This window comes from Pleurodeles waltl, chromosome 2_2 (assembly GCF_031143425.1).
Source record: "Pleurodeles waltl isolate 20211129_DDA chromosome 2_2, aPleWal1.hap1.20221129, whole genome shotgun sequence".
NCBI classification, from domain to species: Eukaryota; Metazoa; Chordata; class Amphibia; order Caudata; family Salamandridae; genus Pleurodeles; species Pleurodeles waltl.
Genome location: NC_090439.1, coordinates 1071693247 through 1071717037, shown reverse-complemented (window position 1 = coordinate 1071717037; position 23791 = coordinate 1071693247). Strand labels below are relative to the sequence as shown.

At 43.4% G+C, this 23791-nt stretch overlaps 1 protein-coding gene across 19 annotated transcripts in view; it reads left to right on the top strand.

The window, feature by feature from the left end:
• PTK2 (protein tyrosine kinase 2) overlaps positions 1–23791 on the top strand; it is a 758583-nt gene that overhangs the window by 222075 nt on the left and 512717 nt on the right. The window contains exon 1 of one of the 19 annotated variants that reach the window (XM_069220821.1): positions 3040–3057. The exons of the other annotated variants lie outside the window; for them this stretch is intronic. The gene's annotated coding sequence lies outside the window, so the exon portion shown is untranslated. Of the gene's footprint in view, positions 1–3039; positions 3058–23791 lie in introns of those variants that run through there. 19 annotated transcript variants of the gene reach the window in all.

Genomic DNA, 23791 nt, shown 5'->3' with positions numbered 1-23791 from the left:
GAGCTCTTCTCGGCATTGCACTCACAGGTGTGCCCCCAACCGGCCCTTGTGCTCTTTACAAACAGCTCTGAGCCATCTGCCTACTCGATATTGTAGATTGTCATATTGCGGCCGATAATTAACATGTTGATTGAGACTCCAGGAGGGGAAGAGTTCGACCCTCTTTGACTTGTTTAGTCCAGTCAGTGCTTCAGTCCGTCCAGCTGGGCTCGACCATTTCCTGAACCCTAACAAACAGCGCATGCAACCAGAGGGAATGCAAACTCTCCTGTGCCACGCCTCCGACCCCTCTCGCCTATCTGTGTGCAGGTTTCGCTGCCCCTCTGCCTCCGTGTACCTCCCTTTGGTGTGTGCTTTGTGGCGCTTTATTACTCTAAGGTTCTTTCGAAATGCTGAGCTCAAATGAAGTCATATCTTTATGTGCGTGGTTAATTGAAAGCACTACAAATACATATCATCACAACCAAAACAATATAAAATCACAAACACTGAAGCCACGTAATCCTCTCTCAGCTTTGCGCAAGTTGATGCTCATTCTCTCCTATTCAACCCCTACCTCCCCCGCTCTACCCAACTTGTATTTAACCCACTTCAGGCTCATCCCTTCCAGTATGTCAGAGACGTTTTAATGTATGGGCAAAGTGGGATCTGGCCCAGGGCCCCATCCTTTCATCCCCCCGTGGAGTCAGCTCTGTTCTGCAGCGAGTCTTGCCCTGATGCCCTTTATAATTCTTGAACATTTTTTTTTAATACCGTTTCCTTTAATTTAATATTAATGTGGGTGATGCGTGAGTCTATTAAAGCCATTGTGCTGAGAAATGTTGTTTTTGGGTTTCATGCAACGACTATAGAGTAGTTTCAATTTAAGAGAAACATGACCTCATATGAGAAATGGGGGTGTTTCTCAGATATTATTTGCAGTAATATTAGTGAGCCACTGCTGTTACAATATTAAAAAAAAAACACACCACTATGTCTGAATATTAGATATAAGCAAATGTAGAATTTGGACGAGTGTGCCTGTGCACTGTCAGTGACCTGGCAAAGAGGATATAAAAGAGCTGAAATTGGATCATGAATTCAAAGCTGTTCCAAATATGACCCCCAAAAATACGTTTGGCTCATGGCCCACAAAATCGTAAAGTGGTCCCGCTCAATAGCTGGTGCATTTTGATGTGCTCATGAAGTTATGTTATGATATTTTGCCAAATGATGTCGCAGGGAATGGTCGGTTCTAGATTCGGAACTAGTGTCAATGCTCTTTTGTTATTTCCTGAAGTTTCTTTAATATCTGAGTCACTGTAGCGAGGGACAGACTCTTGCATTATCAAGGTAACCTTTGAGACATGCGCGTGGAGGTGCAGTATGAAGTTTGGAGGCCACCGCTTGTCTTGAAGCCTCAGTGACTTGAGATGATCATGGGTTGTAGTGCCAGCTTTGACATCTGGATTGTAGGCGGGCTGATGGGTGGGAAGGTGTGTGGTTGCTGCAGTGGAATGTGAGTTGTGATGCAATATAGAATATGGGGTTGAATGCGGAAAGTGAGTTGTGATGTGATATAGAATAAGGGGTGGAATGTGGAAGGTGAGTTGTGATACATTATAGAATATGCGGTGGAATGCGGAAGGTGAGTTGTGATGCGATATAGAATAAGGGGTGGAAGGTGAGTTGTGATGCATTATAGAATATGCGGTGGAATGCGGAAGGTGAGTTGTGATGCGATATAGAATAAGGGGTGGAAGGCGAGTTGTGATGCATTATAGAATATGGGGTGGAACGTGGAAGGTGAGTTGTGATGCGATATAGAATAAGGGGTGGAAGGTGAGTTGTGATGCATTATAGAATATGCGGTGGAATGCGGAAGGTGAGTTGTGATGCGATATAGAATATGGGGAAAGTAAAGGTTCTGAGGGATGGCGGTTGGTAGCGGACGCTGAAGCGGAGTTGGTGCTGCATCCCTGTCTCTCTGCTGTTTAACAGACTTGAGAATCAAGAGGTCTTATGGATACCAAAAGTAGTGCGTATTATTACTACTGAGGGATGTTTGCGCTTTGCGTCGAATGGAGACCTTCAGGGTGAGATTTAGTCTGCTTGTGGAGGAGCTCCACAGTTTCGAGGATAATGCATGTACAAGGATGCAGGTTGATAAATCTGCCTGTGCATGTACTTTTGAGTTATGTAAACCAGGTCACACTGCTCACAAATGGGAGGGCTCGCTTCATAGGTGATTTTTAAGGAAGATGGTATGTGGCTACTTCCTGGAGTGGACAAGCTCAGGGGATCAGTGTTCTAGGCCAAGGATACAGAATATATTGTGAGTTTAGGTTAACGTCACTTTCTCTTAAGGATGAGTGTGATAACATTTGAACTTATGACACAAAAGGTTGTTTGATAGGAATATAGTGCAGTAACGCTATTTGTAAGGTAAGTAGTAATAGTGGTTACTTATGAGCTGTTCATACGAGTCTTTTAGACCTCCCATGTACAAGCACCCAGAGCAGATCCTCTTGGCACACAAATGTTTTTGTGCAAAGGGGTTATTAACCCCGACTTTAAAATTATATTTTGTATGTACAGTTGTGACTAAGTTTAGGACTGATTTTCTTTTGTTCTGGTTTTTCGGCTTTTCTTTTGCTAGGCTCTAGTCTACCCATGGCCACTGTTATAACTTGTATTAATGTTCATAGCATTTTGGTTAAACCGTCAGTTTAGTGCTAGTAGAAGAAAATGGTACAGCCCTTCCTACCTCCTCCTCCTCACGTTACAATGGTGTAGCCCTAGCTTGGCGGGAGCTTGCTTTAGAATGTTTGGAGAGACTGCTGACAGGACGGAGCGGAGGAGGAAGCGGCTAGTGGAGACCGAATAAAGACACCCACAGGGTACTTGTCGTTATGGTATTATTGCAGCATTAACTGGCGACGAGCCGTCTGCGCAAGGGAGCAGCACGGTCTTCTCTTCTTTTGTGTGCCTGCGCTTCCAGTTGTACGTTTGGGCACAGTGCAAATGAATTCATCACGGAGGGGGCCAAACCAATCTTATGACCGTCGAAGACATAAGGTACTGTAAGAGTGTGTTGTGCCCAGTTGAATTTAAACCACATGAGGGTGCATTATGAGACCCTGATCCTGGAAACGAAGCTGGCTCACAAGGAAGGAGGGCATTCAGGGGTTAAGCCTCTATCTGGTACTGTGAGGAGTGCCCCGCGTCGCAATGCACGTTCGGCAAAACGAGCTGTCTTTACTTGCGGACAGTGTGGTGTTCCCCTACTGTGTGCGCCTCCGCTGCCTGTCGTGCAGCAGCCTCCCTCTCAGAGGACTGAAACGTGTACCACCTAGTAAATGTCATGGCCGCCGCTGCACCGGTGTTTACACTCAGTACCCTCCCCTGCAAAGGACCCACAGATACTTTCATGCGAGTAGAACCTTTTAGTACATTATATATGCAACATCTTGCTTTGTTGCTACTGATGTATCGGAAGTAGTGGCTTTTAAGAACCATGTTAAGATTATAAAAAGTGTTTCATTTATTGCCCCGTTAGAATTCTCATCGCACCATCAGCTGAAGACGTTATTCTAGAGCAAAGTGTGTGCAGCTTGCATATTGTTTGATTTTCTTTTTTTTTATTTTTTTTATTTTATTTATATACTGTTGACTGCTACCTGAACCGATTGTTGATTATAAAATGAGAGTTGGTGGTGTTGACCAGATTAGGGCTACGCCTTTTATCGCCTTTGTGAAAGGGGAGTTTTGTAAGCCTCATCAGGATTTGTACCTGAGACCTGTATGTTAAGTACAGGTCTCACCTAAAGGTCCTGGCTGGCTGCATCCTGGCTCCTGTGCCCCATCCACCTGCCACAGTGCTTGTGTTGAGCTTTGTGAGGGGTTGGGTAATGTCTACCTGGGTGGAGCACCTGCCTGTTTGTCGGTTTCCACAGTCTATTGTATTGTAATTGTTATTCTACTTATATAGCACATACTACCTCTGATGAGGCACCAAAGTGCTTTACGACGAGTAGCATGCTACTTAGGAACCCAAAAGGATGAGTCATGGATTAGTATATGGGAATATGTGTACAGTATTAGTATAGGGAGGTATAATTTAATTTGAGCTGAGGACGCGAGCCGATTAGTTGAATTGAATAGAATAATGGAGGGACAGAGGAGGGAAGAAGCCAGAAGTGTTAATTGGGAGATCACAGAAGTAAGATGAGGTTTGGGATGAGTAAAGGAGAGTTGGAGGAGGGAAGAGGCTGTAGAAAGGGATTGGCGAGATGATGGAAGTAAAATGGGGCTTGGAATATGAGGTAAAGGAGAAGTAAGTGAGGGAGAACTTAGTAGGGTTCTATAGGAGGTCATAGTAGTCAACTGAGGCTTGGGTGAGCCAAAAGGGATAAAGGAAGGAAGAGGCTAGAAAGGGTTATTTTGGAGATGATAGTATCAGAATGGGTTTGGGATGAGTCAGTGAGTGGAGACAGGGGCTAGACTCATAGTGGTATGGGGTGCCACTCCAGCAGTGAACACTGTTCTCAAGGAGTTGTGTTTGCGCTTTAGTTCTGCCCTGAGTTTGAGTTGGCTGTGCTCCTGAAAAGCGTTACAGGCGCCTCTTCTGGCACTCCTGCAGCAGATAGACTCCAGAGGAGGAGAGACCTGTTTTTGTGGCTTTAAAGTTGATTCTGAGGGTAATACACCTTGACCTAAGGTCCTAAAATGCCCTCTAGTATGCGGTTGAGTAGTGATAATAGCCGAGTTTTAACAGATCCCCACTCTCAGTCCTCTCCCCTTTGGGGTGGGCTTATTAGTTGTGCCTATTACCAGAATCGTATATATACACACATATATATATATATATATATATATATATATATATATATATATATCTCGCCTAGATCAGCTACAAGACCTCCTTTGGCAGCGATAAGTGATGAGAACCCATAGACATTTCACCTGTGGCAGATTGTCTGACAGTGATCCGGAATTTGGTCCCAAGCCTATTTTCATAAACAAATGTAACTCCTTGGAGGTAGGGTTGGTAAAGTGAGACCAAATCTAACGTCAGATTTTCCCTTTTATTGTTCTCATCAGTTGCAATTAATGCTTGGAAGCTGAATGCGGCTTATATTTCATATTGTTGTGTAGAATACCCGCTAGGTGCATATGAACGTCTCAATTCTGCGCAGGGCTGCCGTTCTGTGTGACGTTTTGGCATTGGCCGTGTCAGCACTCCTTCGCGGTCATAGCTTCATGTCTATTCCCTCTCCCACAGGAAAGAGGTCCCGTTCACACCCTGCTGTCTGCGGTACAAGAGTCCAGTTTTTAATATTTATAGCTCCCCTCAGTGCCGGTCCAGTGCCAGGATTTTCCGTCTGGCAGGCGAACATGAGCAGGCGCTACATTGAGAGAAAAATAAAAGTGATGTTTGAACAAGAATTTTTCAAGTTTAATCGAGAGCTTTTTTTTTTTTTAATGCAATTGGTTAATTTTGAGTCCTGACAAACCCATTTAAAAACAAAACTGCTCCAATGGATAAAATAAAATAAAAAAATTCCGTACATACTGTGCCTAGCAGATATATATATAATGTATGATAAGGTTCTGATGTATACAAAATTCTGCAGATTTCTTAGCTTAAGGATGTATTTCTCCCCCCACCCCAGGTATCATCAAACTGCTCCACAAATCTGTTCCTGGAACAGTAGATCTCCAGTGGCACCATGTAGTGGTGTTTTGTTGCAGACCAGGCTCCGCCCACCGGGAAAGACCACACCAGCATATGTATAATTGGTGCAAACCTGTGCGCTGCCTCAGTGCCTGTTTTTCTCTGCCCCATCAATGCTGTCTGGAGAGCTCTCTTGGTATATCACTTACAAAATGTCCTCTGTATCAGCTAGCGCCTTGGTCAGATATCCTGTTAAAAAGTTTCAGCATTCAAGCACTCTCATAAGTGTCAAATGTTGCGGATTACTATGGGATCTTTGCAGCATCTGCGTATGGTGTTTTGGCTCTGATCACGACTGCGTCACATGAAACTCTTGTTACCAGTAGCATCTGAAGTCCATCAGAGAGCAGCATGGCAAGTTATTTTTGGCCAATGGCTGCAGTGATGTGCCAAACCATACCCCTCCCTGATAGGTAACGGTGTCCCAAGTGGTGTTGAAACCCAGAAAATGCCATAGGAAGAAGAAATCCTCTATTCCTCAAGGAAAATATTGTGTTCCTGGAACAGGAGGTCACTATGCTGTTCTCAAATGCCAGACTTTCTCACCATTGATTTGAGTGTGAAGCTGCGAAAGATCCAGCTGAAACTCCCTCTTCTGTCTTGTGACCTGCTCAGATCGGGAACTTCTGTCCAGCCATGTTGGATGTGTTCTTGAAAGTTCGGGTACTTTCTGGTCCAGTCACCCTAGTCCAAGTATAGGCAACTTCCCATAGTCCAAGTACATCCCTCACACTCCAGATTCCTTGAGAGCACCAGGGTTCAAGTTTCATCTTCAAAATTGAACCTTAAGGATATCACCCTGCCCCTTCAGGTGTGGAGTCTAAGCGATTAAATGTGTAAGGTAACCTCACTGTGTGTTCTGTGAATGCAACATGCTTTGTAGACCACTATGTCCCTGCCTTGTGGGAATTGGCCAAATTAGCAGTTATAAGCTTAGCAGGCCACATGAAGACACCATTCTCAGATCCTGTCAATGATGGTTTAGATGCTTCAAAGCAGATTCTGAGGTGTGGCTTGGATTCTGCAGATAAAAGAAAATCGTTACATACTCTCGGAAGTGGTATTTCTGGTGGATACATGTTTCCGCTTCTGGTTGTCGCCTCTCTGAGTCAGTGCTGTGTGTGTGCTGGGGCTTGGAAACACCATCAGGAGCTCGGTGTCACCGCACAGGTTGGCTCCCCTTGTACTCTAATGCCGGTTTATCCAGTGGGTGGAATAGCAGCTGAAGCTGAATGGTGCCACCTGGTGCCACAGCAGAGCTGCTGCTGGGGGCAGAAGCTTTCAGGACGAGTCTGACTCGGGGGAGGATTTTCATAAGGGTTGGAATCGGAAGGAAGTCTGTCCATCAGAAGTATTACTTTAGGTAATTAATATTAACTTCTTCAAGGTGTAAAATTAGTCTCCATGCATTGTAATTCAAGCACCCTGTATGAGGTGGAATGATGCACTGAGCAGCCAATCAGTCGCATGAGGGCAGAGAGAAGATACTCTTGTGTGAGGAGTAAAAGCTCACAGTATAATTTTAGGAATTGGTAACCAGAGGTCAAGCCAGATTCAAAAAGAGACAGAGCCCCAGCTGAAGCCCCAATCCGTCCAAAGATACAATCAAAGGACCTAGGACTGGGGTTTGGTTTCCGATAGTTTTCGTGGTGATCTGTGGTTTCTTTGGTGGATGAACTTCAGCCGGTAAGGCAGATCAGTTGATTTGAGCATCTACTGCAGAAGTAAGCATAAAACGTGCATAAGGTTGGTACCAAAACTAAGATGTCCATCTCGGCCTTCCTCTTTTGGTGAAAGGAGCATCATTGAGCTAAGTAGTGGTAGTAACAATAGTTATACACGTGAAGAACATCAGTCACAGAGAATTACATGATCTGTATTCAGCAGTATCTAGGCCAAGACCTCCGGGCTGCACAGACTGCAGCTTGGGGTGTTGTATTTCATCCCAGGACATCACGTGAAGGCTGCTTTGTGAAGTTGTATTCTTGAGGAGGAGGTGCGTTCGGATGCACGTACCAGCTGTCTGTGGGTAGGTGGCTCAGGCTGCACGCTTCAGACAGCAGGATTCAGTGTCTTGCCACCTTGGAAATGTTTTTCGCGCCCCAGGTGGCATGCTATTTATACAATATCTGTTACATTCTGACGAATCCACGCCTTTGCATGCACCCTCTAGGGCCAGAGGTACAGAAAAAGAATTGCAGGCGCATAGAGAATGTGGTTTAGGAGGGTATCCTGGAACACGTACAGTTCCGCAGAAAAATTTAATTAATTCATACGTATTGTAAAAATCACATACGTTTCAAAGAGCGTCCTAGAGATCCACAAGTGTTTTCTACAGCTTTTCTAGCGGTGTGGGATGAGATCACAATAAAAAAAAGACATGCTGGCTACTGCGGATCCACAGACCAGCTGCCATATATTGCTCAGTCACAGTATGCTGAGTAGACGCCGGGACTCGAACCTGGTTGTTCCCAGTTCCAAAGTCAGCAGCGCCGGCCGTGAGGCCCATCTCCCTTGTTTTTAAAAAAGCAATTTGACTAGATTGTGATTCCACCTGCCATGATTTTGATTGATCATAAAAAGTAAAACATGAGAAGGGGTGATGTAGTGAAGTAAAATCCAGGTTTGCAACTTATCTAAATATGCCTTAAAATAGGCCCTGTGTAAGGCCGGCAGCGAGTGGGAGACTTGGTTTTGCTGCTCAGTGAGAGCCACGAATAGATTTTGTTCTGGCAGGGTCAGGAGGCATCTTTGTGTACATTGTCAGCTGCCTCTTGGCGCGGTGCCTACCATAGTATGTCACTGCCGCGGCAGCTACATCCTTCCAGATAGGCCGCCTAAACTTTCTGGTAGAAATCTCGCCGGGGGCTTGGGTTTCAAGGCAAGGCGTGCGCTTGTAATGGGTTTGGAGCGGGCGGGTCTGTTGGCTGAGACGGACTTTGAAAGCAGAACAGCCGCTTTCTGATCTTGGGCCTCAACTTAAGCAAAATGGTGTGATCCCGGGCAAATCGTTGTAAAGCCCCGTGACTCTGTGACCCTAGCAGCAGAGGAAGCGGGGTGCCGCGTATGTGAGAAGGCTGCCCAGGGGCTGAAGGCGGGACAGGCAATCTGATGCCATTGAAGGGACCAGGTGTGTGTGTGTGTGTGTGTGTGTGTGTGTGTGTGGAGGGGGCGCGCGAGGGGGGGTTGTTATCTACGCAGAAACACTTTAGTATCAGATGCAGATAAACTCACCTCTCCACGTTTCACCTTCTAATAGATTTACAGTTATTAAAGTGCTCACCAACATCAAACGTTCATTGTAATATAATGGAATTAAGGAAAAACTCTGCAGGCAGGCGTCGCTTTTCGCTAAAAGTGAGTGGGAGGATCACTTCAGTGCATCATTATTTCTATAAAGATTTATAGCCCTCTGGACAATTTTATAGGCGTAAATACGCACGGGGTGCTACCCACGCCTGTTTGCTCCTCTCCCGCACGGACAGCATTCGTTAAATAGTTCTTCAGCTCAGGTTTTGCCCCGTGAGTAACATCAGCTCCCCCCCCCTCCACCGCCCTCCGGTGTTCTCTGCCCCCCGGGGGCTGCCATGCCCCTCTCGTTCCCCCCGAATAGGAGCTGCCTCGTCTGCACGGTGCACTCCCTTGGGTTTCACGGCGTTTCCACCCCTAGGGGCCGCGTCGTGTTTGTTTTCGTGGAGTCCATGATGTAATGCTGCTCCGGGCCCCTGGGACTGACGGAAGAAAGCCCCCCCCCCCCCCCCCCTTCCCCTGGTGACTCAGGCCGCCATTGTGTGGCCGATTAATCCGTCGACCTTGCCAAGGTGTAACGTGGCCAGAAAGGGGCCGTCGGCTTTCTGGAAAAAGTGAAGCTTTGAAGCTTGCAGTGGAAACGAACCCTTTTATATTCACTGCTTGTAACCCCCCCCCCTCGCTGCAGCCGCCACCGAACGCCCACTGAGCTCGCCCTACCCTCTGCCTGGTGAGGTACTCTACAAAACACAGGGGAGGCCACAAAAAGCGCAGTTTACGAATGTATTTGTACACCCCCGGTGCTTGGTTAACAGTGGTGTGTGTATAAATACATATATATACACACTTTTTATTTTTTTTAATATAGTACTGACATACTTGATAGTGTTTGGAGAGAATAAAGGGGATATATTATATATATATATATATACACACACACACATATATATTATATATATATATATATATATATATGTATATATATATGTATATATATATATATGTATATATGGATTTATTTCACCCATTGTCTTGTATTAAAGGGGTATGTTACACAAAAAACGGGGCAAGCTCCATAACTCTAAGGCCCAGGGCAATATCAGAATATGCAGAAGCTGGCTCACGCGGAGAATTGGCGGGGGAGGGGAAGAAAAGTAGGGGTGTATCCTTTAAAATCTTTAGAAATATCAGTACGAAAAGGTAAGCCCCATAGGATGACCCTGACGAAATAATAAACCTTTGAGGCCCAGCCAAGAGCATCTTTCTTTTGCAATCTTGTTCTGACCTTTAAAGGATTAAACATTAGTCTGATGCACTAAGAGCATAACCTTAAGAGCGCAGAGATCTCAGCAGACGGCGCAGCATTCCCATCCCTCAAACCTGTCTTAGCGGCATTTGCGGGGGTAACGTGCTCTCCATCCCCCCCTTCGAATTTTGGGGCTTCCAAGAAGAGCATTTTGAAGAAAGGATGTGAAAGAAACAACGTAGGTGCAAACTTGAGTACACTGTCTCCATTTGGTGCAATGTAGGATTTTTTTTTTTACCTCTAATAATCTGTTAGGCGAGCCTTATAGCTGATTCTTGTTGTATTTTTTGAACTAATGGTCATATGCCATTTCTTAATTTATATTGTAGTAATTTCTACAATAACCAGTACAATTCCCGTAGTTTTTTCCCTCGCCAAGCCTTTGTATTCCAGTGCACAAAAAGTGATATGCTTCAGAAAAGTTGTAGTAGAAACCATTTGTAACTGGCCAACAGCGCTGGCATAAAAGAGAAAAAAGTGAGCGAAACGTTTGTCAACAGTTGACATATTGAGACATCTGAAAGGTACCTTTAAGGAAAGCAACCAACCCTAGGGGGGGATAATGTTATTAGATCTTTCACTGAAGCTCAGCTGATTTGTGAGGGCACATTTTCTCTGGCAGCTGCTCCTGATTTAAATCATCATAAATGACAAACTCCTTGAAATCTTTTTTTTTTTTTTTAAATAAATAAATGGGTGTTGTATACCTATAATGAATATAGAGTAGCTATGTTGCTCAAAGTCTATCTCGGGAGCGGTGCCTATTAAAGGACTTGTCTTGAACGCACTAGCAGTTTTGCATTGCTTGCCAACTGAGTGGTAGTAAAACTATGGTCCTGTTGAAGCAAATCAAGTCCCTTTTATGACAGTTGCATAAACAGGTCTCTGTTTTATTAACTTCACAAAATAAAAACTGTGGGAACCAGAAGACCTAATACACCTCTTGCATTCCAAGAATCCAGAAAAAAATAATTACTGTTTAAGTACAATTTTGTATTTTTAGGTTTTCAGATAATATCCCTAATTAGAATGGCCAATTCTGTAATAAAACTGTCATTCATTCTGAGAAGTGTATTAAAAAGCCCTGATTTATGGAACAAATTACGTTTCTGAAATGGAAGTTGCTTTAAGTGTAACACAATTTTTCTAAGAAATAAAAAGCTAACAGAGCAGGTTACTGAAATATGTTTGAGGATTTGTGCATTAAAGAACTGAAGAGGTTTAGGCACATTAAGGCCCATGGGAATCCCACATGGCTTGTTTCTCATGGAAATGGGAAGGTTTTGAAGATAATTTGAGTGGTGAGGTCATCCTCTTCCTTTAGTAAAGTTTCATACTTGGTTTCCTGTAAAGTGTGAAGCATTGGTCCTTGCAAGTGAAGTGGGATGGAGAATTGCCAACAGGTTTGTGGCATTTGGACCCCCTTTGTGTGTGCTCAGAGATATTGTCACCACTCCTCTAAAGACCATTTGATTTGTCAGCAGTTGTTAAAGTGATGGAAGATACTCCACTTGTTGGGTTTGTTGACTCCTCCCTGTGTCCCTCGACAGAGGCTTTCGATTTGGCAGCTCGTCATTTTGCAGAAGTCTTCTTTCACAGGTGGAACCCATGAGTCTTGGAACAAATCAGTGAGTACGGTTGACGGGCCCTCTTCTCTAAGGCGATTACTCATCGAAATTAGACTTTCTTAACCTTTGATCCATTGTATGCAGTGCTCTTTGGCATAGATTTCTCTAGCTTTTGGAACCTTCCTGAGAACTGCCCCCTTCAAAAACATTTGCATGCTACAGATTGTCTAATCCTCTATTTTGTCCCCCAGTTTTTCCTTTAATTCTTTTTGTTTTACTTAAGTCACGCCATGTGTTCTCAACATTGTGGAATGATTGGGTTTCTACTGTGCACACTGTAAATTAAATAAACCAAAGATATGACTTCGCATTTTTCCAGTGAAACAACGCAGCCGTCTAACAAGCAAGTAAGGGCAATGCCAATAGGTCGGACTTGATTGTGCTGACGCACACAAACTCAGGCATATATGTGCACGGATGACTGTTGTGCCATGTGTCTCTGCACCTTTATGTTTTCTGTGCCTTCAAGGTCTATGCCTTCCGATTTTGTATTCCCCAAGCTTTAGGTTCACCAGCAGCACAAGCTTAGGGAATAAAGCAAAACATGCAAGACTAAGTAGACGCCTTACATTAGGACACTTCCATTAATTCTTGCAACTGACTAAAGCAGGTTAAGTTCCAATGAAAGCTTTGTACGAACATACCCTTTAGTAAAAGAGAGCCTTGTCAAGTAAGGGCCATCTTGAACTATAACAAGGATGTTTTATGTATTTATTTTTGACAAAGCCAATACAATGTGTACACAACTTTAAGTTAAATTAATTTAAATTAATGATAAAGCCAGTTCAACCCAAAGTCGTCGTTTGGGAATCATTTTCCGTTTTGTGCTCTATCCTTAAAAGTCTATGGAAGAAAATATGCTGTAGTGACGGGTTTCCTGTGCATCTTTTCCGAAATTCTACTTACAATTTTTTTTTCTGAACTCGCTTAAATGGGATATAGAATAGAATTTACATTTAGTTCGTATTTAACTTGTACTTGGTATTTGCAAACTCTTACGTGAAATAAGCCCTGTGTATTTTCATGCTGTCAGAATGGACCTGCTGACCAAAGAATGGTTTAGAATTAATATTAGAATATTTTTTTTTAGAAAAAAATGTTCTCGATGTAGTTAAATAATTTTGGCATTGATAAGGTTGTTATTTACAGCGCTATAAAAAAAAAAAAATATTCTTTCTGTAGATGCATGCTGTTCATACACTTGTTAAACAGGCACAGCCTCCTGTGATTTACGCAAGGTGTGAGTGCGTGGTTACTAGGGAAACTGTATTTTTTTTGAATGGTGCATTATAAAAGCCATTCCAATTAAGATCATGTTTTTCCTTCAACCTGAATTGTCATTGGAAGATCAAATGTTGCAGCATCTGTTGAGAATTGAGTGGTCCACACACCAGGTCACTACAATGAATCTTCGATGGCACATGCATGTGTCTAGGCAAGAGTGCTATAACACGACTGCAGCGGAAGTGGAAATTTCAGGTCATAAAATATTGAGCCGCTAGATAATCGATTGCTGGCTTTTTTCCTTACACAAGAGGATTTCATTTTTATCTTGGGAGACGATAGTCAACCAAGCTCGTTCAAGTAAATGAACATGTACGGTAGCTGTTGCCGCCCCGGTGTCGCGTCCATCCATTTGTCTTTGCTGATCCTAGCAGGAAGAAGGCCTGTGGGCAGGCGGCACCGTGCGGACCGGCAGCGCCTTCCCATGTAGGCCATTGAGGCCTGGCTCGCTGTGTCGGGGTGTTTAGCGAGGCCGGCCCATCCATCTTCTCCGCAGATCCAGGCTGTTCCCCTCTGTGACCCGCATGGGCTACACGAAGCCTGTGCAGATGTGCTGGGCGTGTAACCACGGCCCACTGGAGGTGGATCTACTGTTCACTGCAAAGTGTATTGCGGTCATTGACGTTCTGTACAATCCCTCTCAAAATTGGTCCTTTCTCTTTTCAATAAAGGCTCGGGCGTGAAGACGGCATCATTTATTGATGGGAGGCGAACACGAGGAGTCTGGTCTTTTTTGCTCCAGGTGAGATATGTTTCGGTGCCGTTTCATGATGAGGTGCATCTAGGGCCTGCAGCAGGGGTGTTCTCAGCGCACAACTCCATGCTGTCGACTTGCCTCATCGCACAAAATGCTCAGCCACTGAGATGGAAGCTGTCGCTTTGTGTTGCCAAGTCCAGCACTTTGGGCATCTGAAGCCGAGAGGTGCCCCTGGCAAGGTTGTCGCTTGTACGTTTGTCCCTTAAAGGTGGACCCCTTAAGCAGTTGCATGTCCACCACACTGCTGCACATTAACTCATCCACGTTAGTTTGTGAAAGGTTAGAATTAGACCAAACAGGCAGTATCTAATTTTGGAAAGAGCATTGTCAAGTCGCCTTGGTTTTGTGGTGGGAGTACAGTGCCGCTGCACAGAGCCTAGAGGCTGGGAAAAGGGAGGCTCCCAGACTGAGTATAATCACACACGAGCACGGTTTCTCCGGTCTCCGTTTGCGTGGGACTGAAGAAACCAGCGCTACAAAGACATCCGCGGTTACTGCGAAGTTTAAACCCCCAGGGATGTTAATGCCATTGGCTTTTCCGCGTGTATTATTTCTACAGCGCTGCTGGAGGATGACGCGGTTTGTCACACATGTGTGAGGATGGCGTTTCCTGTGTAATGTATCAAAGCGTTCTAAAAGTTGCCTTAATGGGTATTGGGTGAAATTGTGAAACGTATACTTTTGAAACGTATATTTTTCATGACAATTGTGTGAAATTACACTAATATACGCCAGTATGGGCGTCGTACTTCGCAGTATCTTGACTGAAACTGGGACAACACCTGCAGGAGTTTACAATGGGACGAGGTGATGCCGGCATTCACACCGAGTCAAGGCGAGACAGACGCAGGGAAGAGAGGCAAGAACTGCAAAAGTGGGGCACACCACCCAGTAAACTGGCTTAACCACAGCAGCAAAGGTAGCCACAGGCGTTGCGCTCTATAACTACCACCTTAGAATAACAAAAAAACTGCCACAAACAAAATATAAATAACGAATTAGCCTCACTCTGGGCGATGGAGGTCTCTCTGTTACTTCATCTGGTTTTGCTAGGACATCGAGGAGAGATGATTGTGTTCAACACAACTGGTCCTTTTACATGATGGGGGTGATGTTGACCTATAGAGGTGTTGGCAGAAAATAAGGAAGTGCAAATATTCCCACTATTAAAGTTAGGAGAAGAGGTATGTACTGGTGTATGTCCAAGGAGAAAACTGTCTGAGGGCAGGCTTGCTCGAAAAAATGAAAGAAAATATGGGCCCATAGAGAGATGCCTAACGAAGAGCAGTTTGAGGAGGGCAGGTATTTTTTTTTTACCAAAGTATGAGTGGGATGGAAACTGGTGAGAGCCTCACACCAACCTTGGAGGACCTTAATAAAAGACTGGGTTCAATTGTCCTGTTTCCTCAATATGTTCTCGACGACAATGAAACTTCATCCAAAAAGGAGTTTTGCTATAAGATGATGATGTTGATAACTCATTGAGTTCCATGTTTAGCTCTGTTTGTTCTAAAAATGGAAGAAAAGACAGTCACACAGTAAATTATGATAAAAATATAAAGAAAACCATGGCCGATGTAGGCAGAACAAGTCCATCTAGGTGCATGGCATCTCTGGGTGTGACGTTTCACAGTACCTTCGGTTCTTGCTTTCATTGTGACATTACAGAGCAAATCTTAACCATTTGTAAGATCTCAACTCGATCATGTTTCTTCATAATCTGGACCTCTTAGTGAAAGTCAGTGGGCTTCTAAGGCCTCCGTCTCCGTCTCTTTTGGCATTGGAAAAAGCTGAATTGCAGTTCTGGTATATAGAATGGGGCCGCTTGCAGGGAGCCAAAGGAACTGCGGGGGCTCCCCCGCATTTTCACTGCTACTAAATGTTGTGCTGCACCCCGAGTGGGCACCCCAGTTTATATAAAAAGATAAAAAAACATGTTGCCTGCTCCTCTGCGGCCCATGGAGCTGCTTGCCGGAGCTGTTGAGGTTGTGGGCGCACTGAGACAAATATCCACCCTTGCCAGTTGGCCAAAGGCAGTGCTCAGCGGTGGTTGGATTAACATATAATAGTTAAAATTACTTCACGTTGAAAAACCCCCAAAAAACCCCAGATATTTTATTTAAAAAAAACAAAGATTGCAAGGATGTTACAGTTAGGGAATAGAATAAAAAGACCATAGAAATGCCCTAAGGTAACTATAACCCGCTCGCCATGCACTGCTAATTACCACAGATATTACAGCCCTCATGACATCTTTTATAACACTGATAATGTCACTGTGACATTTGCGATAAAGTTATTCATTAAAAACTTTGCATGGCGGGGAGCAAGATATAGTTACCGTAGGGCACGAGTTGTAGTTACTTGGAATAACTCTAACTATAACAGGTGCGTTTTTATGGTTTTGTACGATTAAAATGTGAGCCTAACTATAACATCCCTGTAACCTTGAGTTTTTGAAAGTAAATATATATATATATATATATATATATATATATATATATATATATATATATATACACATACATTAATCACATATACACTAATCACGTTGTTCCACTTTCTTAATCAGTGTTTGCCCGTGGTTTCAGTCCCAATATTACAGGGAGAAGAAATCTTAACTGCTATTTCTCGTAATTCACCAAACTGAATTCATTTAGGATAATATGATCCCTGAACAAATAAACATTTTTTTCCATGGATGTTTAACCCAGTTCAGTCTTTGTATAAATTCTGGTAAAAAAGGCTTTAACAATGACAGTGCTGCTGTCAGAGCCTTAATGAGCACTCCCAACAAGCTCACCCTTGGAGACCCATCCTTGATGCAAGCATCTACCGATGAATCCTCCCCAGTGCGTGAAAATAAACATTGCAAACACAGAGTCCTGACTGCTGAAAGGTAGACTGTTCAACATTGAACTTTTTTTTTTTTTTCTTTCTGTGTCTTGTAAACCTTGTTAAAACTACTCTGTATTGTTAATGCACTACAAATAAATGCACATTTTAGAATACATGTTTTTAATTTCCTTGCAGTGTGCTTTGCATTTAAAATGTGGCTTATAATAATGCCCCTTGTTGCATAAAACACATTTTAAATATTACCTCTTTTGCCCCAAATACAACATATTTCTCAAAGTACTGACACACCTGCAGTCTCAGGTAAACAATGAATGCAATCTCTCTAAAGAGTTCTAAAATAAATGAAAACATTATGCAATATAAAAATAGATGGCAATTAACATGTATTATGGTCCTATAGTGCCACCTTGGGGTTCAAGTGATATTTATAAACCACTCGGCCTTTGTGGTTTCTATTCAGAACCCCTTGATAGTAGTAAAGGTTAATATTAAACAGGAAACTGCCTTTACTACATGGCTGTAAGCACGCAGTCGTTACCACGCTTGCCTGAACCACACATGTGCCTGAATCACCCAAATGCGTGATTAAGGCAACAAGCATATGCGTGGTTCAGGCACACAGCAGTAACAGCCCCTAGAGGAACGTGGGGCTGAGATAGTTTTTAGGAGAGGGTGGGGTAGTTTTTAAGGTTCGGGGGTTTTCTGGTCATTTTTAGGACAGGGTGGAGTAGGTTTTAGGGTTTTGGGTGGGGTGGGGTAGTTTTTAGGACAGGGCGGGGTAGGTTTTAGGGCTCAGGGTGGATGGTCAGGGTAGTTTTTAGGACAGGGCGGGTTAGATTTTAAGGTTCAGGTTGGGGTACTTTTTAGGACAGAGGGGTAGGTTTTAGGGTTCAGGGCGGGGATCAGGGTAGTTTTTAGGACAGGATGGGGTAGGTTTTAGGGCTCAGGGCGGGTGGTCGGGGTAGTTTTTAGGACAGGATGGGGTAGGCTTTAGGGCGATGGGTCGGAAGTTTTTTAGGACAGGGCCAGGTTGGTTTTAGCGTGGGGAGTTGGGGTAGTTTTTAGGATGGGGGGGTAAGTTTTAGGGTTGAGGGGGCCAGGGTAGTTTTTAGGACAGTACGCGTTAGGTTTTAGGGTTCAGGGCAGGGGAGAGGGGGTCGGGGTAGTTTTAAGGGCAGGGTTACTTTTTAGGGTCAGGGCGGAGGGTGTAGGGCTCATGGCAGGGGGTAGAAGGGACAGTTTTAACGGCAGGGGCGGTGTGGATTATGTGTAAGGGGGGTGGCGGGGGACAATTTACCACACCTGGTCCTTTACTAAACATGCTTTTACAACTAAATCCATTGTAAAGGCATGTGTGGTAAAGGCATGCATGGTAAAGACGCAGTTGTTGTGACCACGTTCTCAAGGCATGCGTGGTTCAGGCATGCGTGATTCCATCACGCAACCATAATAAACAATTGCTATTATGTATTCCTATATATCAGAGGTGGCTACTAGCACCTCTGCAGTTATGGTTAAATCGGACGTTCCTTGAAAAGGCATTTATGTTTACTAAGTAGCTTTAACATCCTTCCCATCTGTAGGAAATCATTTCACATTTTAACTACCATAGGATTCTTTGCTCCTCAATACAGAAACCAGCATTGGCGGTGTCAATGGGTCTGGCTTTAATGTGCAGCACCCTGCACGCATACAGGCATGCTGCTCCCCTTGCACTCTCACGGCCAAACCTTTCACACTGTCTCCATACCAGAGCACCTCTCCCTTGCACTAACACACCTCTGCCTTGCGCGAACACGTACACACCTCCTCTTGCACACACAGGGGCTCCTTCCCGTGCTCTCCTAGAGATACACTGGTTCCCTGCGCTCATACAGATATTCCCCACACTCATTCTTACAAACCCCTCGAACTCCTAGTCGCACCCCTCCTCCGGCACTCTCACACCCCCTTCACCTGCACGCAGACAGTTGCCTCCCCTTCACTCACGCAATTTCACTCCCCACTCTGCACTCACAGGTAAACATTGTATCTGCACTCATATAGGCACAACCTTCACCACGTACTCACATAACAATCCCTCCATCCTGTATTGACACAAGCACTTTTGCTTCCATTTTCGCTTGCTATGACACACTGGTCAGCCTGCCCTCACAAAGGCACTTAGCCCGCCTGCACTGATTAAGGCATTATTCTTACCTTGCGCTTAGACAGGCACAACGCTTACCTTGCACTCGTACACCCACACCATAGACTTTGCAGTCACACACAAGTACTGTGCATTGGAGATCATCACAGGATGAACTAGTTCCTAAATGGACAGCAGAGGTGTGGAATTGAATAAAATATTTACTTGTCCATGGGGCAGTTTGCTTTATAAATCTCTTTGAGTCTGTGTGAACCTGCTAACTTGCATGTTTTGAAGATTTTCACCAGCTCTTTTCTAATCTTTTCCTATATTGAGAAAAGCTGGAAATGTATTCCTTACAACGGCCGAAGTAGAGATTTTTCCAGGGTTGAGAAAAAGTGTTTAAAGAAAAAGTAAACTTGTAACCACTCGATAAATTTTGCATGAGCAAATCTACAGATGCATATTTACTCATGCTAAAATACCATTCACAAATATTTTTCAGGAGCGCGATTTCCTGCTCTGCATCTGTAAATTCTTGTGAATTCATGAATGTCATAATTCTGCACTAATTAAAAAACACCTATGTCTATCAGTGCACTTTTGTGACTTTCTATAGAAATCGGGCCCCTAATTAGGTCTGCCGCTAACCAAGACCTTTTGTTTTCATTAGAATTGTATTTTTCTCTCTATCGACTGGCTTTACTGTGAGTGTGTAGCTCCTTTCACAAGGAACATATTGGCATACAAAGCAGTGTTGTTCACTGCCAGGAACTACTGTGGCAATGTGTGCTTTCTGAGACCAAAAACGTTTTCTTTTCTTTTTTTTTTTTGTGCCAATGTTTGTTACAATGGTTGAGGGCCTAGCAGCTGCTGTAACAAAGTTTTACCAAAACCATGTCAAAACAAGACCCTCATTGACGAAACCAAAAGACTAACAATGAATGTCAGATTGGTTAGGTTTGCCAATGCTTTATTTTCATGTTTCACATAATCTTGTTGATACTGGTTACACTGATTTTCCATTATGAATATTTGTGTTAAATACTAGCATGCATCAACACATTTTACTAAATGATGCTTCAAAGAAATAGAATCAGAAATTTCACGGTAATTTAGCAAAATGTTTTTTTTGCTACTGGCATTTTGTTCTGATCATTTTATTTTGAAAGCAAAGAATCATCAATCCTGCATACAACCTTCTGCAAACATTTGCATCTAATATCTAATCAGAGAGCATTTTGGGAGCATTATACGTAGCCTTATATTGTTAAAAAAAAAAATTGTGTACACATTTTTACTGGAACCACTGTCAGTAGTGCAGTATCAGCTTTCAACATATTAGAATAGCATTAACATATGGACACAAATATTATTTTAACTTATTTTAACTTCAGACACTTCCCTTACCCGCAGCTGGCAGCCAAAGGGTCTGTGATGCAGAGGGTTGGGCCTTCTCGTCACAAGGAGAAAATAAACATGAAAACTTGTCATTGACCCCTGACAATATGTCCTGGGCGTTGGGCTATAGGAATTCCACAGCCTTGGGACTGTGTTGGGTAGGTAAATACTGAATGGAAATATATCTCCTGCACTGAATTCATTTTATGCAGCAATCAGGCATGTTTCACTCTTGCTGTCCTAGTCAGTTTTTCCAGACTCTCTCTCTCACACAAAACCCCCCCACACCCTTCCACCCCCTCCATGAATCAGTGTACGGTGCATAAGCCATACAGGTGAGTTTTGGACAGGCATCCATTATTGAGGTGCTCATTGCAACAGGTGAACCTTCAATAAAACAATTACCTGCTGGCCCCTCGGACCGAACAAATCCCTGAAGCACAGTGCCAAAACGTACCCCCTCTGGTGTGTGGGCAGAGAGGGTGGGTCGTCCCCATCCTCGCTTCCACCACCGCGCCTTTTTCTGGAGCTGCACAAACTGAAATGTGTCCTCAAAGTGAGTGTTCCTTTTTAACCAATTGCCATGTTTTTCGCAGTTGTCCTCCAAAATATGCTATCAGTCAAAGAACGAAAATATTGTCATAACCAGGCCTTCGGTTAGCTTCTGCTGTTATATTTTGCATGTTAAGTTCATTTGCTAAGGCAGCATGCCTGGCCCACATAAGGTTATCTCATGTTTAAACTGTTAAGAGGCTAGACCTTGGGTTTCATGGTGTTGTAGGGACTGCAGTTTAAATATAGACACTGTGACAGTTCTGTTAAGTGAATAGTCTGAGGCAGTTATTCATCTATTTGTTTACTTTCTGTCTTAACCCAATGATCCTTTTCTAATCACCACAGGAGGAAGATGTTGCAACAAAGTTGAAGTCTGCTCTTTATTCTTGCTACAAGGTATGGGTGGGGTCAAGCGTCTACTAGGTAGAAATTTGAAGAAAAAAAAAGGAATTTGGTCTGTACTATATTTTTATATTTGCGAGGCAGAAAATAAGAGAAGTATTCTGTACGCTTATCTTCATATGAGAAATTAATTCAATTTTTATATGAATGTCAGGGTGTGGAATTCCTAAAGCCTGACGCCCAGGACACATTGTTTGGCACAAGGATAACAAGTTTTCATGTTTATATTGTCCTTCGGACAAGTAGGCCCAACCCCCTGCAGCACCAACCCTTTGGCTGCAAATTTACAGTACCTCATTATGGAGCAGGGAAGGCATTGCCTGCATGTAGGTAATATTTGTGTCCAAATGTTAATGCTGTTCGAACCTTTATTAATGGTTCACTAATGCAAAGCCTTTATTATTAGGGTGAGCAATCTAAGAAATTGTTGTAAGCTCAGACTGCACCACTGACAGTGGTTTAAGCATAAAAACGTGTGGACATGTTTGCAAAGTTTTACAATCAGAGGCTACGTATAATGCTCCCAGAATGCTCTCTGGGTAGGTGCAAATATTTGCAGAAGCTTGAAAGGAAGAGTGATACTTAGCTTTCAAAATAAAATGCTGATTAAAAAGGGGAAAAGGTTTTGCTAAAGTACTTTGAAATTTTTGGTAACATTTCTCTGAAGCATCCTTTAGTAAAATGTGTTGATGTACGCTAGTATTTACAAACAATATTCTTAATGGAAAAATCAGTATAACCAATTTCAGCAAAATTATTGGAAACATGAAAATAAACCAGCTTTGACAAAGCCTATAGGTCTGACACTGGTGGTCAGTCTTTTGGTTTTGTCAATGTGTGTCTTGTTTTAGCAGGGTTTTTGTAAAATGTTGTTGTTGTGGGAGTTGCTGGACCCTCCCCATCATAACAAAAGTAGCAAAAAGCAAAAAAAATATTTTAGTCTCAAAAAGCACACATTGCTACAGTAGTTCCTGGCACTGAAAGAAACTACTTTGTCTCAATATGGTCCTTGGGAAAGAGGAGACTGCTGGCATTCACAGTGAAGCCAGATGATAAATAAAGAGAGAGAGATGGAATTTTAATAAAAACGAAAGGTCGGGGAAAACAATTAGCCCCCTTCCTAGTTTTAAAAATCGACCGGGACGGGGTCCCTAGGGCTGAAGTTGGTCTGGGGATTGGAACTGCAAACACCCCTCCTCCCCCTTAATATATTATCTGTTTCCCCTCCGGGACATGTCCCACCCAGAGTACAATGAAAAGCAAGCATGGGCAACTGCGCTTACCCACCTCTCAGTTTTGCCGTGATCTGTTGGGTCTTCTGCGGTTTCCTGAAAATATGAAAAACTTTTTTGGGACCCACCAGTGTGTGTGTGTGTCTGTCTGTCTGTCTGTCTGTCTGTCGGTCTTACAGCAAGTCAGATCTCATCTTGAGACCCGCTGACTCTTCTCGTCCCTAGATATACATAAAACTCAAAAACTACTGAACGGATTTACACCAAATTACAAAAAGTGCTCTTCTGGACCAAGATCTAGCTTACTGTCAAATTTAGTGTAATTCTGTTCAGTGGTTCGCGCTGTAATCGTATCTAAAATCCCTGTGGAAAATTGAATTGGGAAAACGTGTTTTGGGAAACCCCCCCTTTTTCTCACCCTCCGCTTGACGAATCACCCCAAAACTTTTGAGACAGCAGCTGAATTGAATGGCTAAGTAGTTGTGAAAATGTCATGAACATTTTTCAAACTGCACCATTTACACCTAGATGATGTGAACAATCACAGATTTGATTATTTTATTTTGTAATGTTGTTTCCTGTTTCCGTGGGTCTTTGTAACATCTCTTAGCGCATTAAACTGTTTGCTCATGTGGTGCTGCCCCTGTTGGAAAGAAACAGTGGAAGGCTTTGTAGGTTCTCTAACCCCTTGCGCTGCTTGAGCTCGACAATGAGGTCTTGGCGGATCACCATCAAATTAATGAGGCAGTAACGTGCAATGCAATTAACCTGAATATAATAGTTCCGCTTGCTTCGCCTCACCTTGAGCTAGATATATATTCAACACAAAGCACAGGAGGACAGCAGTCTAGGTGTATTTAAAGAAGAAACAAACAGTATAAGGGTGAATTTGACAAATTGATCATCAATTTCAAGGGTTGCCATGCGTGGATGTTTCGTGAGGTCACGACATGTAGGTCTTTCAGTATAACAAATTATTATGCAAAAGACCTCCCATTAAGATGGATGGTATGCCAATATGTTTCATAAATATTCATGCCCGTGAATACCCCATTGCAATTTTTCCTCAAGGACAGTCTGCCAGTGGCCTCAATTTAAATGCCTGTGATTACGTGGAGATTGTTTGTAGAGCTTTACCCAGTAGACTTGGGGGTGAAGTATAGAGCAGTTAGTTAGGTACAGAGCGAGTACCTTGAGATTGTTTTTAGGCTAGCACCCAAGTGGCTTGGATGCAAGGGATCGTGCAAGTGCCTGGAGAATGTGTTTGGGGACTG